Source organism: Centruroides sculpturatus, unplaced genomic scaffold (assembly GCF_000671375.1).
Source record: "Centruroides sculpturatus isolate CEXI.00-Female unplaced genomic scaffold, Cexi_2.0 scaffold59, whole genome shotgun sequence".
In the NCBI taxonomy this organism is placed as follows: Eukaryota; Metazoa; Arthropoda; class Arachnida; order Scorpiones; family Buthidae; genus Centruroides; species Centruroides sculpturatus.
Genome location: NW_019384301.1, coordinates 1,002,662 through 1,022,438, shown reverse-complemented (window position 1 = coordinate 1,022,438; position 19,777 = coordinate 1,002,662). Strand labels below are relative to the sequence as shown.

The window sequence follows — 19,777 nt, the reverse complement described above, 5'->3', positions numbered from 1 at the left end:
TTTAATTATTTTTATTTCCAAACTGATTTTAACCAGTTCTATAGTAAGGTAACATTCCAATAGACAATATGCAAAGCTTTTTTTTCAGTTTACAGCAGTATTTATTACACAAAATTTAAGTAAAGCTTAACATGCCGATCTTGCCCCGATCTCCCCTATTAAGACGAATAATGATCAAATTACTGGACCTTCATCAAGTTAAAACAGATTATTATTTAAATGAAATAATCATCAGTAAAAATATTCAGTTCATTAGTAAAAATTTACATCCATTGCATATTTTTATGTATTAAATATTTTTCAATGGATATAAATAGATTAAGTACTGTATTATGCAATATTGAAGTGCATTGTAGTTGCTACATTTCTATTTTTTTTATATAAGTTAATATAAATATAACATAAATTATATTGATTTCTATTTTAACAAGTATTATTACTTCTCATCAGTAAGAATTTTTAGAAAATATTATAATTCTTAAAAAAACACAAAGAATTTCTAAATATAAAGGAATGAAAGCCGTGATTTTTCTGTATAAAATTATCACTTGTTTCCGTCGAATACGTAAACTTTAATAACATTTAAACTACACCATAAGCGTATTCGCTATCAGAGAATATTGTACACTTACGTCAATCTGCCAGTCATTTTTATATTTCTATAACCAGAAAATGTCAAAATTCTGTCAAATTAACATAAAGGTTTACATTATTGTGTAAAAAGTGCATTTCTAGTACGTCATTTTTCGACCTTTTATGCAAAATCATAATTCATTACGACAGGTTACTTTTTTAAAGTCTTAAATTAAAATTAGGGCTTAAATTTCAGGAAAATTAAGAATTATATTCTTTATTACAAATAAAAACTAACGAATATTTAAAAAAACAAGTAATTTTATTATAAGAATTAAAACAATAAAAGGCAAAAAATAAGTCTAAAAAATAAAAATGATAAAATACGAGAAGAATAATGGAGAAAAATAACTATAAAATAGGTTTGCAGAATGAAATAAAATTAACAAAAAGAAATCTCTATAATTTTATATAAATGTATATATATATATAGTAACTCAAAATATATTTATGCGAAAATATGCATTGGTGCATTTATAGAAAATTATTATTACAAAAGATTCAAAAACCATACAAAAAGTCCACATTATATTAATCTTAGGCTACTTCGCTAACAATTAAGTCCAAGTGTCCTCCTACTCTACGTTTGCAGTAGCCGACACAGATTCATTTTATAAGTAATCTAAATTTCCTACACATTGATTTTTATACTCATATCTAATGTTAATTATTATATATAGTCTTATATCTGTTATTGAAAATCCTTTAAAGACAGAACAAAACAAACATTCAGAAGAGACGAACAATTTAGACTACATTGAAAAGTAACAGAACTGATTGATTATCAGAATTACAATTGAACATTACCGTGGGGTATGAGTAACATTGATTTTTCTACATGAATAAAAAAATATATAAATACAAAAATGATAATTGAATTAACAAATAAACATTTAAAACAGAGAAATATTAACAAAGTTCTGAATTAAAATGTAACATATTCCAACAGTTAATTATTGAAAACATAGTATACCCTCTATAAGATAGCAATCTAACTGCTTACTAAGAATGGGTCGTTTTTGAAAATTGCAGTAATTTGTTAAAAGCAGACAAATAATATTAAAATATCAAACATTATTACAGATTTTATAACAGTGTATCAATGAATTATCGAAATTAACCAGAATTGTTTTAATTTTTATTAACGTGATCACAGATAATACATGCTTGTTTGAAAGCAATATTAAAATTGGATTAGATCTGTTAAGCAAGAGATTATTTCAGTGAATAATTTTGTCAGGCAACATCGTAAGATAGAAAACGACCGTTTTATTTAAACTATTAATTAAAAAAAATCAAAGATCTCGGTCCGAACCATTTTTCACAATAATAAAAAATATCTGGTACAACACAGTCATTCAACTGAATCTTTTGTTTGGGCAACAAAAGCTTGAAATACAACTAAAGTATAAATAATTCATTTTCCCCTTTCCTATTATTACATTGTTGAAGTTCAATTTTTGTTACTCCTTACAAATTTAAAAAAAAATTACTATTCTGAATAATTAAATAGTGGAAAATTTCTCCCATTTAGTTTGTTCTTTGATGTCGAACAATTGATAACACCGAACATTTTAATCCTATTTATCATCACCACCATTAAATCTATAAAAGGCTCCAGAGCAATTAAAATTTAACACTTTCGCTTCTTTGTTATTATAATTTTTAATTTTCTTAATATTCTGTCATTAACCATTGAATGGAAAAATAAACTAATTGAAATTAAAGTTAAAGTCGTTAAGTTTATGTTAAGCATATGCAATATTTATCTGAACGAACAAAAGAAATTATTTTTAATTTACACAGAAAATTATAATAAAAAAGAAAATAATTCAAAAACCAATTTGAAGAATGGAATCTGAATTAAGAATTTTTAAAATCCTTTCGTAAGCCACTATAAATACTTTAATGATTTAAATATTGTGGATTTATGATTTTATTCTACATATAAACCAGTAAATTGTTTCGGGTAATCTAGTTTTTATAACTAAATTTTTTAAATATATAGGGGAGATCGGGGCAACTTCGGCATGCGGGGCAAGTTTGTCAAGCGCTTTTTTTTAAAAACAAATTAAAAGGAGACTTTGGTTATANTACACGGACAATCAAATAGTATAGTATACATACATACGTGTTATGCATGGAAGCATCCTTTGGTACGTCACTTTTGAACATTCCTGTATAATTATTAACATTATATATACTGTATATATATTAAAATATATTCATTCCTTTCAAACTATTCACAAATAAAAATATAAAGAGACAAGCCTGAAGTAAATTCAAAGAAAATTAAATTTTATTAAGTGACGTCCAATACAAGTTTTTCATCGACGTTCGTTTAACTTGAAGCCGCTTATAGAGATATTTTTTTGATAAATAAACAATAAATTTATGTATAAAATTAATAAATCTTTTTAAAATAATGCTTTTTACGATCTTTTATTTATTTATTTATTTAAGTTTTAATGTTGAAATAATAAAATATTGATTTAAACTAAGCGACGTAAACTGATGATGACATTTCTATAATAGCTTTAATTGTAAATCTATAAAAATTTTAATTAAAAGTATGTTATTGACTCTTATGTAATCGAATTGTTAAAAGCGCACAAATTATTCTTTACTCAAAATATTTAATTGTAATAATATTATACGAATTATTTTGTTGGAAATATTTAAATATATGAAAAATTTCTTTTCTAGAACTTCCAATAACATCCACCTTTAAAAGCGACCATTTTTGAAACTTTTTTCTGAACAAAAAATGCATAAGAAATAACCTTTAAACAATGGCCACTTTTATGTCCCCGTCAAGTGTCCGTTGTTTAGAGGTTAATTTTTTGCCATATTTTCGTTTAAACTGACTTGAAAATTGATATTTCTTAATATTTTTCTGTATAAAATTATTGCATATTTCAATAAAACTCTTATCAGTAAGAATTTTTAGAAATTATTATAATTCTTATAAAAACACAAAGAATTTCTAAATATAAAGGAATGAAAGCCGTGATTTTTCTGTATAAAATTATCACTTGTTTCCGTCGAATACGTAAACTTTAATAACATTTAAACTACACCATAAGCGTATTCGCTATCAGAGAATATTGTACACTTACGTCAATCTGCCAGTCATTTTTATATTTCTATAACCAGAAAATGTCAAAATTCTGTCAAATTAACATAAAGGTTTACATTATTGTGTAAAAAGTGCATTTCTAGTACGTCATTTTTCGACCTTTTATGCAAAATCATAATTCATTACGACAGGTTACTTTTTTAAAGTCTTAAATTAAAATTAGGGCTTAAATTTCAGGAAAATTAAGAATTATATTCTTTATTACAAATAAAAACTAACGAATATTTAAAAAAACAAGTAATTTTATTATAAGAATTAAAACAATAAAAGGCAAAAAATAAGTCTAAAAAATAAAAATGATAAAATACGAGAAGAATAATGGAGAAAAATAACTATAAAATAGGTTTGCAGAATGAAATAAAATTAACAAAAAGAAATCTCTATAATTTTATATAAATGTATATATATATATATAGTAACTCAAAATATATTTATGCGAAAATATGCATTGGTGCATTTATAGAAAATTATTATTACAAAAGATTCAAAAACCATACAAAAAGTCCACATTATATTAATCTTAGGCTACTTCGCTAACAATTAAGTCCAAGTGTCCTCCTACTCTACGTTTGCAGTAGCCGACACAGATTCATTTTATAAGTAATCTAAATTTCCTACACATTGATTTTTAAACTCATATCTAATGTTAATTATTATATATAGTCTTATATCTGTTATTGAAAATCCTTTAAAGACAGAACAAAACAAACATTCAGAAGAGACGAACAATTTAGACTACATTGAAAAGTAACAGAACTGATTGATTATCAGAATTACAATTGAACATTACCGTGGGGTATGAGTAACATTGATTTTTCTACATGAATAAAAAAATATATAAATACAAAAATGATAATTGAATTAACAAATAAACATTTAAAACAGAGAAATATTAACAAAGTTCTGAATTAAAATGTAACATATTCCAACAGTTAATTATTGAAAACATAGTATACAGGAGAAACTAATTATTAGAAAATTCAGATATAAAAGATGCATATCATTTTTGAGTTATGTTATTAAAAGCAGTATGAACCAGTACTTTTTCAAAAATATTTCCCGATAGATTCGTGTATGTTAATAGAGCTTTGACAGTTTTACATACAGTAAACACATTAGTTTAATCAATAAAAGCCTAAGAATAATGTTATCCATTCAATTTTTTTCCAGATTAGAAAATTCAATTAAATTTATTAAAAAAAAAACTTTAATGTTTTTAATATGCAGAGTCAGGTTTTTTTTATATACTTCAATCACAGATAGCGCCTTCATAATTGACTGGAAGAGACTTAACGACTAATAATAGATAGTTTGAGAGTTTCTAAACTTCCGAATAGGTTAGAAAAGTTTCTAAACGCAGAATTAAACGCTTCTTTTATTCATTGAACCTTCCAGAACAGGTAATATAACATTTTTAAAAATTTATATTTAATATTAGCTATTTTTACAAATATTTTTTAATTCGTAAAAAATATCCGAAATTAGTAAAATATATTTCACTTATTTAATAACCATATACTACATAAGTTCAAATATTCAGGCTGAAAATTTAACCTAAAAAGTCAATTCTAAAACAGTAAAACCTCTACTTTGGGACCACTAATGGCTCTGAGCAAGTGGTCTTTATGAGGAAGGATGGTCACTTTGGAGGGGTTTTCATTAAATCAAATAATATATCATACTTTAATGATATTGTATTTTATTTTTGTATTGTTTCAATAAAATCACTAGTTTCCTTTTGTTTTAAGCATGATATTCCCAAATTCAATGCTTAGGTTGACCCACAACTCTGACTTTCTTGATTTCCTACATCAAATTCCTCAAACAAGTACTCCTCCCAAATTTTCCTCTAAATCTTCAGAGCAATTAACCCAATCAATCCCAGATTCACATCAGCTCTATTTCTTTGTCTAAGGAATCTGCATTTACCATTTTTTGTTTATCACCATAACTGAAGCCATATTGCCAGAAACATTTCATGATATTTGAGATTGAATTTCGTCCCAACAATCGTTTTCATCCTGCTAGTCCGACTGAGACGTCTTCTTAAGTTACATTTCTGTTTTCACCGCACACTGATCGGAACACTACATTGTGGCATGTTTAAAGTGATCAAGACCCATTATTTGCAGAAAAATTTTTCAACTTTCAATTGCAAAGCAAGTTCTTTGGCTTTTTCTTCGATTGTCTCGTAGCACTGTTTGCAAGTTATCTTGACATTCTCCCCTCCATTCTTTATAATTCAACGTGGATTAGATTTGGCTCTTATTACACTGAAATTCTATTGTTAACTCGCGTTGAGATACTTCTGCCTCACTGTTGCGAATAGACAATGCGTTGTTTCAGAGTCAACTTCCTTTCGTTTCTGTTCCCTCTTCTTCGTTACTAAGGAAACGAAAAACTGGAATAATTCACAGTTGAATTGAATAATTTCTCAGCCACGTCAGTCTACTCCAACTTGCTTTGGAAGGGGCAAGTTAAACAAAACCAATTTTTTACCTCTAAATAGACTGGTATTCCCAGCTCTCGTTACAAATATTGTATTCCATGAATCTTTCTCTGCATGAAAGATTCGTTTTTAAGTGGTCGCAGCTGGGTAGTTGCATTCGGGAGTAAAGCTGTTTTCCATAAAAACTTTTATGGAAAACAAATTGATAAACTTCAACGTGAAGAGATATTAAGCTTGAATATTTCTGTTGATAATAGTAAGATAAAGAATTACATTATGTTTGTTATTAAAAACACTTGGAATAAACTAAAACGTTTTCCCAATTAGAAAGTAGGGCTAAATTTGCATATAAGCTAAACAAGCTGCAGCTTAGGACCTCGTATCTATAACACAGGTCAACAAAAAAAAATTTTTTTTTTGGTGCCTAGGATTTTAGAACTGATTTTAGCTATATTTGGGTCGCTGAATCCAAATATGAAATCAGTTTTTCTCTATCAGCTCTACTTTTTTAGTATCAGGTCTGTAAAACTTGTACAGAACATTTACAACAGTGGACTACTGGGAAAAGAAAAAGTCTGAAATATGGCGTAGCGATGGTTTGGATTGAACCCAAAAATCACTTCGATGACTGTTATTTCTGTCTAGTAAATATTAATGGAATCAATCGTAACAACCGTAGCAAGTGGACTTATCCTGATTTAGTCTCTGCAAGACACCCGGTCCCTCACTCACAGGAAGTGCCAGTTCCATCATTTCACCAGCTACCAGAGCTCTGTGAGGACGAGTATCCCTCTGATCCTAATGAAGGTGACTGTGATTAAGAGAGAATGTCATCAATTCCTCAATGTTTCAACCAGGATGAGTTAAATGACCTCACCAGAGATCTCAACATGCCAAAAGAAGCTTCTGAATTATTGGCTTCTGGGTTGAAGGAGAAAAATTTACTGGAGCAAGGAACCAAAATTACTTTTTACCGTACAAGAGAAAAGGATCTGCTACCATTCTTCTCTCAAGAAGACAATTTTGTGTTTTGTCACAAAATTAGAGGATATTTTTCAATATCCTCTAATTTTTCAATGATATATTTCAATGATAATTTCAATGATATTTCAATAATATTTCAATGATAATTTTTCAATGAAAAATATTCAATATCTTGAATATTTTTCAATGATTGGCGCCTATTTATTGACAGCTCAAAACGAAGTTTGAAATGTGTCCTTCTACACAATGGGAACAAATACGGTTCAATACCAATTGCTCACTCAACGAAAATGAAAGAAGAATATAACACCATAGCTCTGGTCTTGGAGAAGATAAAGTATCGTGAACATCAATGGGTAATTTGTGTAGACTTAGAAACCCTGGGTTAGAAACCCCCCACCACAGGATTAAAAAAGAGTGGCTTAAGAGAGAAAACATAGACGTTGGAGAAAAAAATGTCATTAACGACTCCTTAGTTGAACAAGAGAAAATCATCTTTCCTCCACTGCACATCAAGCTAGGCCTAATGAAGCAGTTTGTAAAGACTCTTGATAAGAAGGGATCATGCTTTGCATATATAGGGGAAAAAATGCCTCAGTTAAGTATAGAAAAAATTAAAGCAGGAATATTTGATGGCCCACAAATAAGACAACTCATTAACGATCTTGCCTTTGTAAATTCGATGAATGAAGCTGAGCGAAAAGCCTGGACTTCATTTGTTGCAGTTGTCAGAAATTTTCTAGGCAAACGCAAAGCTGAAAATTATGTTGAACTGGTAAACGAGATGCTTAACAGTTTCAAATTCCTTGGGTGTAATATGAGTATTAAGGTGCACTATTTACACAGTCACTTAGACCGTTTTCCTGAAAATTTAGGAGACACCAGTGAAGAACAAGGTGAAAGATTTCACCAGGATATTAAAACTATGGAGGACCGCTACCAAGGAAGATGGGATACGCATATGATGGCAGAGTTTAAAAAGGGATTGCTCCAAAATACATTCACGAAAGTCACGGAAAAGAAGCTTCCTCAATGTGTAACTGTTTAGTTTTATTGATGACTTTTTCCTCTATCTTTGTATAGAATAATATTTGCATAATATAATAATAAAAATTCCGTGTTTAGTTTTTTTACTTGATCCATGGATTTAACTTAAGATATTGAAACATATATTTCGCTAAAATGCTATATCTTAAAAATTAGAGCTCCTAGGCAAAAACTAATGCCATATTTGAATTCAGGACATCAAATTCATATGAAATCAGCTCAAAATACCTGGGCACCAAAACCACTGTTGACCTGTGTAATCAGTGCTGGACAGATTTGTGTGGTCCTTAGATTTAACATATAACAGACCTTTATAATGATGCATATGAAAATGTGAGGCTCTAAGTTATAAATCTATAACTTAAGGCCTCACATTTTATATGTATCCTTATAAGGTCCTGTTATAAGTTATAGCTTAGGGCCACACGAATCTAAGTCCAGCACTGATTATAGATGCTGTATAATGAAACAAATTAATTAAGATACTTTAAAAAATTCCATTGTTTTCAGTTTTACCCTAATTAATAAAATTATTTCTATACCTGAATTCCATTTTAATTTTACTTTTAGATTTAGAATATATTTATATTTAAATTTTTCCGTAATACAAAAATAAAAATGTTCCGTACTTCTAATTTCAACTAGAAATATATAGCCTATTCCAAAATCGATAGTACTTAAACGAAACTCTTATTAAATTACAATGATAAAAAACATTAGAGTTTAAAATTTCTCTGGAAGAAATGAAATAAGTAGGAAAATTGTATAGTATTAATTAAAAAGATAAAATGCAGAGTAACTTAAATTTTAATTATAAGCTATTATTCAATTTGTTAAGAAAATCAGTGCAGTTAAGTGCCTTAAGTGGTATCACATTTTCACCAATTACTCTTCACTAATAGAATTTATTAATAAACTGTTTAATTATTATAATTTCCAGATGCATATTCTACATATATAAAATGCATTAGAAGATGCATAAATCATTTCACAAATACCGAAGATAATAATAATAAACTCTTCTATGGCAATAGCAAAATGATTGTAATTAATTCTACATCTTGTATTATTTAATATTTTAAAATGAAACTAATTATAGATGTATGAAATGTAAGCATTTTTCACTTTTTTTGGTAATATATTCAAACTTTAGAAGTGTTTTTAATTTTTAACAATGTGCCAAAACATAAATTACATGTACAAATGAAAAATCAGAATTTTATATTAATATCTCAGGCTAGAATTTATATAAATTAGTTTAAAAAAGCATAAATTAATTTTCCAAATTGAAGGATATTATGTAACTAAACACTAGAAAAATGTGTACACAAATCGGACAATGTATTACTTAATGTTTTCTTACAAGAATGCTGCTAGATAATGTACTACTGTACTATAAAAATACAACCCTTCTAGTGGCATATAGCCATTTTCCTTATTCTCATCTTTCTTTCTTACTCTGTTTTGTTGTGACTGATATCCCACATAACAGTTTGTATTAAAAGAGACAAAAAGCACACATACATCAAAGGATAATAATAAAATACACAAAATATAATATATATCAAGTAAAATAATTTTACGTCAGTAAAATTCTGCATATCATTTTCAACATGGTTAATGATATAATCTTGGTCCATATTAAAATTTAATCGCTGAAATAGTCAATTTTTTTTATATAAATCTATTTAATTTTAAAAATTAAGCTTCAAAAATATGAAGAATTATTAAAGAATAAACACATTGATTGACAAATATAGTCATTCATTTGAATAACTGAATATTCTATTTATTAAAAGTTTTAACTCAATATTTTTTAATGTATTTGTTGAATTATGCCTTCCAGTGAAACATATTTTCTAAATTAACAGCATAAATTACAAATTCAAACCATACACTTTGGGAATTGAATGTTAATTATTGCCTGCATTACTTAACTCCAATTAATTTTTTGTTGTTGTTGTTAATTAATCAAGCATATATGTCTTTATAATTGGACGATGTTTAATATCAATTGTTTAATTTAAAGAAAGTTAATGAATGGTAACCATCTTCATAAAGATGACAGACCAAAAAGAATTTTTAAATTCTGATTGAAGGATTTATCAAATATACTTATATTTTGTAAGTCACTTAACTGATTTTAGCGCATTTTATTACTTTATTCTATTCGACTTTTTATAAGGCCAAATTATATTTACATATCTAGAAACAAATTGGCTTTAACATCTCTCGTTTATCTGTTTATGTCATATTATTCATTCTATTGAGAAATTCTAATCTCATTTTCACTGTAAACTTGTAAATCTTATTGAATTTTTGATTATAAAATCTTCAAATAGTCCAAAATAAGCTTAAGAAAATATCTTATAAATAATAAATAAGATCATTTTAAATTATATTCAGTTTTCTCACTAATGAATCTTAATGATAAAGATACTGTATTTATAATAAATGATTTATATTAATGAATGTGTAAGTAATATAATAAAAATGTATTTTATATGCTTATTTATTTCAATATTTTAAAATATATCTCAGACTTAAAGTTACTTTATTAATTTTCATATGTTTTTAAATATATCTATTATATCAAATGACCATAATTAAAAGAGTAAGTGTTCAGAGCTCTTTGTAGAAAGAATCAGTGGGCAAATCTTACCCAAATTTGGTATACTTATTATTCTGAGTGTGCATTTTCCATTTTCGGGGATAAATTTATTTCAAAGTTCAAAGCTAGAGCGAAATTTGATGTTACTGTCCTCTTAATACGCATATTAAGTACATTTTCTAACGAATTTCAGGAGTAAAGAAACAAAGTGTAATAATTTTATTTCAAGTACAGATGTGATTACAGATGCAATTGTCAATTCCACATTACACGTGAAAAGACATGGTTCTGTGTGTCCTCCACTTCTATGATCTAAAAATTGCATTCGTTCCACATCACACTCGACGGCAAAACACAATTGACCTGAGTAGAAGTGTCTCACATGTGAAATTCTCTTTTAAAATAGTTAAGTTGGGAACATTGCCTTAATAAATGAGACGTTTTAGTTAGCCTCATAACCAAAAGTCACAGGGTCTGGTAATTTTGGTGGCCGTGTCGTTGGAAATGATCGGTTAATCACTCTCGTACGAAAAATGTTGTCGTAGTAAGGCTTATACGTTTAAGCCGATAAGTGGAGTGCACCATACTGAATAAAGATTGTGGTGTTCAGACAATTTCTTTGCTGCAGAACTTCAAAGTTTGTAGTATATCTCCGTATCTGACTAAATTAATAGAATAAGTCAGCATTTCAGATGCAGAGTTTTCTTCAAAAAACAAAAAATATGAGGATAATGATAAAGAATGCCGTGAAACCATATCATACTGTTACCTCTTACAATGGGATTCGATAGATTTTCGTCATACAAAACGTTTTAAACTTCTTTCTATACCTGAACTTCGTTAGAAAACGTACTTAATATGCACATGAAGGAGTTAATAAACTTATATTTCATTTGTAAATGTTTAATGCATATAATTTATGCGCTATAAGGTCCTGTTATAAGTTATAGCTTAGGGCCACACGAATCTAAGTCCAGCACTGATTATAGATGCTGTATAATGAAACAAATTAATTAAGATACTTTAAAAAATTCCATTGTTTTCAGTTTTACCCTAATTAATAAAATTATTTCTATACCTGAATTCCATTTTAATTTTACTTTTAGATTTAGAATATATTTATATTTAAATTTTTCCGTAATACAAAAATAAAAATGTTCCGTACTTCTAATTTCAACTAGAAATATATAGCCTATTCCAAAATCGATAGTACTTAAACGAAACTCTTATTAAATTACAATGATAAAAAACATTAGAGTTTAAAATTTCTCTGGAAGAAATGAAATAAGTAGGAAAATTGTATAGTATTAATTAAAAAGATAAAATGCAGAGTAACTTAAATTTTAATTATAAGCTATTATTCAATTTGTTAAGAAAATCAGTGCAGTTAAGTGCCTTAAGTGGTATCACATTTTCACCAATTACTCTTCACTAATAGAATTTATTAATAAACTGTTTAATTATTATAATTTCCAGATGCATATTCTACATATATAAAATGCATTAGAAGATGCATAAATCATTTCACAAATACCGAAGATAATAATAATAAACTCTTCTATGGCAATAGCAAAATGATTGTAATTAATTCTACATCTTGTATTATTTAATATTTTAAAATGAAACTAATTATAGATGTATGAAATGTGAGCATTTTTCACTTTGTTTGGTAATATATTCAAACTTTAGAAGTGTTTTTAATTTTTAACAATGTGCCAAAACATAAATTACATGTACAAATGAAAAATCAGAATTTTATATTAATATCTCAGGCTAGAATTTATATAAATTAGTTTAAAAAAGCATAAATTAATTTTCCAAATTGAAGGATATTATGTAACTAAACACTAGAAAAATGTGTACACAAATCGGACAATGTATTACTTAATGTTTTCTTACAAGAATGCTGCTAGATAATGTACTACTGTACTATAAAAATACAACCCTTCTAGTGGCATATAGCCATTTTCCTTATTCTCATCTTTCTTTCTTACTCTGTTTTGTTGTGACTGATATCCCACATAACAGTTTGTATTAAAAGAGACAAAAAGCACACATACATCAAAGGATAATAATAAAATACACAAAATATAATATATATCAAGTAAAATAATTTTACGTCAGTAAAATTCTGCATATCATTTTCAACATGGTTAATGATATAATCTTGGTCCATATTAAAATTTAATCGATGAAATAGTCAATTTTTTTTATATAAATCTATTTAATTTTAAAAATTAAGCTTCAAAAATATGAAGAATTATTAAAGAATAAACACATTGATTGACAAATATAGTCATTCATTTGAATAACTGAATATTCTATTTATTAAAAGTTTTAACTCAATATTTTTTAATGTATTTGTTGAATTATGCCTTCCAGTGAAACATATTTTCTAAATTAACAGCATAAATTACAAATTCAAACCATACACTTTGGGAATTGAATGTTAATTATTGCCTGCATTACTTAACTCCAATTAATTTTTTGTTGTTGTTGTTAATTAATCAAGCATATATGTCTTTATAATTGGACGATGTTTAATATCAATTGTTTAATTTAAAGAAAGTTAATGAATGGTAACCATCTTCATAAAGATGACAGACCAAAAAGAATTTTTAAATTCTGATTGAAGGATTTATCAAATATACTTATATTTTGTAAGTCACTTAACTGATTTTAGCGCATTTTATTACTTTATTCTATTCGACTATTTATAAGGCCAAATTATATTTACATATCTAGAAACAAATTGGCTTTAACATCTCTCGTTTATCTGTTTATGTCATATTATTCATTCTATTGAGAAATTCTAATCTCATTTTCACTGTAAACTTGTAAATCTTATTGAATTTTTGATTATAAAATCTTCAAATAGTCCAAAATAAGCTTAAGAAAATATCTTATAAATAATAAATAAGATCATTTTAAATTATATTCAGTTTTCTCACTAATGAATCTTAATGATAAAGATACTGTATTTATAATAAATGATTTATATTAATGAATGTGTAAGTAATATAATAAAAATGTATTTTATATGCTTATTTATTTCAATATTTTAAAATATATCTCAGACTTAAAGTTACTTTATTAATTTTCATATGTTTTTAAATATATCTATTATATCAAATGACCATAATTAAAAGAGTAAGTGTTCAGAGCTCTTTGTAGAAAGAATCAGTGGGCAAATCTTACCCAAATTTGGTATACTTATTATTCTGAGTGTGCATTTTCCATTTTCGGGGATAAATTTATTTCAAAGTTCAAAGCTAGAGCGAAATTTGATGTTACTGTCCTCTTAATACGCATATTAAGTACATTTTCTAACGAATTTCAGGAGTAAAGAAACAAAGTGTAATAATTTTATTTCAAGTACAGATGTGATTACAGATGCAATTGTCAATTCCACATTACACGTGAAAAGACATGGTTCTGTGTGTCCTCCACTTCTATGATCTAAAAATTGCATTCGTTCCACATCACACTCGACGGCAAAACGCAATTGACCTGAGTAGAAGTGTCTCACATGTGAAATTCTCTTTTAAAATAGTTAAGTTGGGAACATTGCCTTAATAAATGAGACGTTTTAGTTAGCCTCATAACCAAAAGTCACAGGGTCTGGTAATTTTGGTGGCCGTGTCGTTGGAAATGATCGGTTAATCACTCTCGTACGAAAAATGTTGTCGTAGTAAGGCTTATACGTTTAAGCCGATAAGTGGAGTGCACCATACTGAATAAAGATTGTGGTGTTCAGACAATTTCTTTGCTGCAGAACTTCAAAGTTTGTAGTATATCTCCGTATCTGACTAAATTAATAGAATAAGTCAGCATTTCAGATGCAGAATTTTCTTCAAAAAACAAAAAATATGAGGATAATGATAAAGAATGCCGTGAAACCATATCATACTGTTACCTCTTACAATGGGATTCGATAGATTTTCGTCATACAAAACGTTTTAAACTTCTTTCTATACCTGAACTTCGTTAGAAAACGTACTTAATATGCACATGAAGGAGTTAATAAACTTATATTTTATTTGTAAATGTTTAATGCATATAATTTATGCGCATAATAATTTGTTTATACATATATTATATTATTTTATATTAAAATAATAATTTGCTGGTGATATAATTTAAATAAATAATTTATTTACAAGTAACAGTAATTACCATACGTGATGATTATATCATTTATGGTAACAATGAAGTAATTATAACATCCTATATTTTCTATTTATTTTTAAATCTGTTTTAAAATTAAGCTTTAATAAGTATTACAGCCTCTATTAAAATCATAATCGCTCAACAAATTAATCGTTACGATTAATGATAAAATAAATTAAACTCATAAATTATGCTTTAATGTAACTAATTGTATTTACGTATAATGTTAAGTTGCATAGGAAATTTATTTAATTACAGATTAGTTGCAGCATATACTTGCCCACATACCTGCTAACTAAACATTATTTTAATTACATAACATGTAAAGTGACTTTTTAATTCCGAAAACTAGTTTATTACACAAATAGCTAAGAAATTATCTTAAAAAAATCATTAAAATATTTCTCTCGTTCATAGAAGATACCGTATTTAAATTCGTAATAGAGTTAATAAGGAATTTTTTTAATTATAATAATTACTTTGGGAATAATGCAAGTAAATTTAGAAGCTTATTCTAAAAGTTTGTATTTCACAAATTACAAGGCAGATTCTGTAAAGGAGTCTTGTTTTTTTTTTTTAGGAAATAATGCGTGTATAATAAAGACAAATCACCTTTCAAAAGTCTTGGAAGTGATCGTTTTGGAGAAGTAGGTGTACTTTCAAAAGGTTAGTCGTTGTTCCGAATAAGTGGTGTCATTGAACTAGGATGAGATGGTTCAATATTAAATACATGTTCGAATCCATTCCAGAAAATATAAAGTGTGATTTATTCAATAGCGATAATAAGATAAGTTTTATGTGTTATATATTACTCTATGTTTTGTTGAATTTAAAATATACCATTTTCTAAAAATATTTTCTGATTTTTTAAGATTACTTTTTCTTTTCCGTAAAATTTTAATAATTAACGGATATATATAATTTATATATTCACTTTAAATTTATTAATTTAGCCTACAATGTAATATTAATTAATACAATACAAACAACAAAGAGGAGGAATTATACGTAAATACGATTACTGATAGAAATATTTTACAACGTTCAAGATTTTCTCTGCCATCATTGACCGATGATGATTATTTTCTATTAAAATATAATTTAAACTTTTTTTCTTACTTATTAAAATTTATGATTAAAAATTGTAGTTTAGTTGACGTAAAGAACTTTTATAGAAAGAGAGAAGGTTTTTAATGGCGTATTTTACACAAAGTTTTTTGTAATGGATACAAAAGATAGTTTAATAAAAAGAACAAATATTAATAAACATTAAGTACAGAAAAACAGTCACTATTGAAACAAAAAATTAAACAAGAAAGTATTTAAATACCTCTTGTCTGCTTATTCTGCTTATTCTCTCTCTCTAATAATACCAATTTTGTCATCTAATTTTAGAGTCAATGAAATTAATTATAGTAAGATTTAATATTTTTTTGTAAATATTAAAATTAAAACTAATTTTATCAAAAAAACAAGCCTTTAATATTTGAATACATTAAAATATTTTTAAAATGTGTAACACTGAAATTTCTCCAATCACTAAAATTGCAATATGAGTTGGCTTTTAAAAATACCAAGCTCTATGGATGTTTCGAAGTGAAAGAAATGTACAGTTCGTTGTTACGGAGCATTGTTCCACAGAAAATGGGACGACAAATGACACAACACTGTTCCAGAGAAAAAAAAGAACAAAATTTAATTTTAAATGATTCTCATCAAACCTCAGTTCAATTGAAAGATTTCAAAAATAAATCTGTTTTATAACAATATATTGAATATATAAAATGATTAATAAGTAAAGAAATCATGTGATTTTTGCAAATACTTGTAAAGTTATCAGAATCATTTTGGCTATTATTTAGATTTGTCACTTCTAAGAACAAATGTTTTTTCGCGCAACTTGATATTAACCTTAATTTGAACCTTAAATTATTACTATTTTTAACCTTTTTAGTTTCAAGTTCAAACTAATTTTCATTAAGATGTATAAAATTAATTTGTATCATGAATTAATAAAGGACTAGGCGTAATAAAATAACATTCAGTAGCTTAATTAATATTGCAAAATCTTCAATACACATTATTGATTACTTAAAATTATGTAAATATTTGAAAAAAAAACAAAAATTAAACCACAAAATAATTCCGGATCTTCAATTAATTATAAAATTAAATATAAATGAATAGCCTAATATGTCGGAATCAGACTTAAATTAGTTTCCAATGACTATAATATACTATGAATTACGACTCTATAATTCATATTAGAATAATAATATCATAATTGTTATGCGTTTGTATATATAAATTTATTACATAAATAAATATATATATAAATAATTATTTATTAAGTTGTTCTTGTATTGATTAGACTCTGACAAAGCAAATATATTACGGCTTGTACTAACGTGAACGTAATGAGCTATCCTAATTCTAGCTTAAGGATGAACAGAAAAGAAGGCTTTATTCAATTCGTCAAAGAACAATTCAATTGCAAGTTAAAGATACAAATAGATAAACATAAAAACTGATATTGCAAGCGTGATTCACCATTCTTCATCAGTGCATGCAAGTTTTAATATCTAAAATTAACTTCCCAATTTAATGCGACACTTACATCTAAACTTAGCAAATATTTTTCATAGACCAACCCTTTTCCCAATTGTTTCCTTGTGCACGATATTTTAAATGAATCCTTTATTTTTTCCAAATTTTCACACATTGACATTTAACAAAACTTTCGCTTTAAAATTTACGTATTCATTCGTAAATCAAACCGTATCATTCTTACATAAACATTAAAAGATTGCAACACCATAATCTACAACAGTACATTTAGTGTGCCAAACACCCCTTCAGTCACTTGCACTCATAACAGATCCACATTAAAGCGACCAATTTTACAAAAGTAAAAATAAAAAATACAGTTAAAAGTTCGATCATTAAAACTGCAATAAAACTCGAATTTTTTGGAAATTCGAGTTTTATTGCAGTTTTAATGATCGAACTTTTAACTGTATTATTTTCTATTTTTACTTTTGTAAAGTCATGTTCAGTCAGGTTCAGTAATTTAGTCAAGTGGCAAATTGTTTAGTATCGTACCGTACGCGAGAAGTGAAAATTAGTCTAGTTTAATAAATCCATTTAATTATATTTTTAATCTATTGAGACTCCTACCACGTCACTAAATTCTAAACACGTACGGATAGAATTGTTTAAGTCGAGTTCATTAGTTTAATACTTCTTACAGCATTATTCGATGCAGTTCGAATATGTCTAGTCTATGTCTATGTCTGGATATCTCCAAGCTTGCTGCGTGTACAACTATACTAGTCTGGACACTTTTTATACACTAAACCGTTTAGTAGTAAGTGCTTAATAACCACTCGACTAAATTACTGGACGTATCTGAGTCTTAAGATCGATCGCGTTAATGAGGATCTGTTTGGCACACTCGATGTACGATTATGGATTATGAAGTGTATTGCAATCTTTTAACGTTATTTTCTTCATCTATGGATGATGTGGTTGGGTTTATGAACGTGTACATTAATTTTAAGGCGAAAGATTTTTTTTTAAATGTCAATATGTCAAAGTGTAGTAAATGAGGGATTGGTTTAAATATTGCGTATACGGGAACAATTGGAAAAAGATTAGCCTAACAACTGTTGTTGCAATACCTGTTGCTTAAATTTAAGATTTAAGTGTCGATTAAATTGTAAAATAAATTTTAAATATTAAAAATTACAGAGACTGATGAAGTGTGAGTTACATTTTAAACACATGGCTGTATCAGATTAAATGTTTGTTCATGCATATTTGTAACTTACAACTGAATGGACTTGAAAAAGGCTTCTTTCCTGTTCAAATTTAAATTGGAATTAAGACAGTTCATTATGTTCACACCAGTCCAATCCTTTATTAAATTATTATTAAAATAATTTCGGGTAGAGCTGAGTTATAAGATAACACAGTGCAATACACTAACACAGGACTTCTTAAACTTTTTTTATTCACGACCCCATTTATGATTGTGACTTTTTTCGCGACCAGAAAAAAAATATAAAATAAAGATATACAGTATACAAATTTCAAAAACAATAATGATATACTACCACAGTTCACTCTTGTGTTACAATGGAACAGAGACAACTGAATACACTGAAAAGCGACAATACTACACTAGTCAACACTACAATCAGTGTTGCTGAATCGTTGTCTCGCTGCACCAAAAGTGACACAAAGAGCAACTCACGAAACCTATGACACAAAGCGTGCCATTTTCAAACTCTCACAAATTATTTTCAATATTTTTCATTAAAATCTCGCGACACAAGATTTCGCTAAGCGACCCCAAATGGGGTCGCGACCCATAGTTTAAGAAGCCCTGCACTAACATTCTGTCCCGGGAGACTTTCAGTAAGAAACTTATTTAAGGTGTTACACGCATGAAGAAAACCCGGAAAACTCCGTGTGACCAGCTGTTGGTTTGGCAAACAAAATATCGTGACCAACTATCAGGGTTCAATGGTTTTATTCACTCGGCCACTGATGGGTAAAGTCATTTTCTAATAATAAAAGATATCTAGTAAAAACAATAGGCTAATATATAAATTAAATTGTATGTAAAAATTATGTGTATAAAATACATTCGTTGAAAACGTACAATATTTAAATGATTCTCGTTTAAGGTAAGATACGAATTCTACAAAATGTATGAAGTAATATAAATCTAGTAACAAAT

At 27.2% G+C, this 19,777-nt stretch overlaps 1 protein-coding gene across 1 annotated transcript in view; it reads right to left on the bottom strand.

Annotated features, from left to right (window-relative positions):
• The window catches only part of LOC111641977, a 53,835-nt gene that overhangs the window by 19,455 nt on the left and 14,603 nt on the right, over positions 1-19,777 (bottom strand). The gene's annotated exons all lie outside the window — the stretch shown is intronic.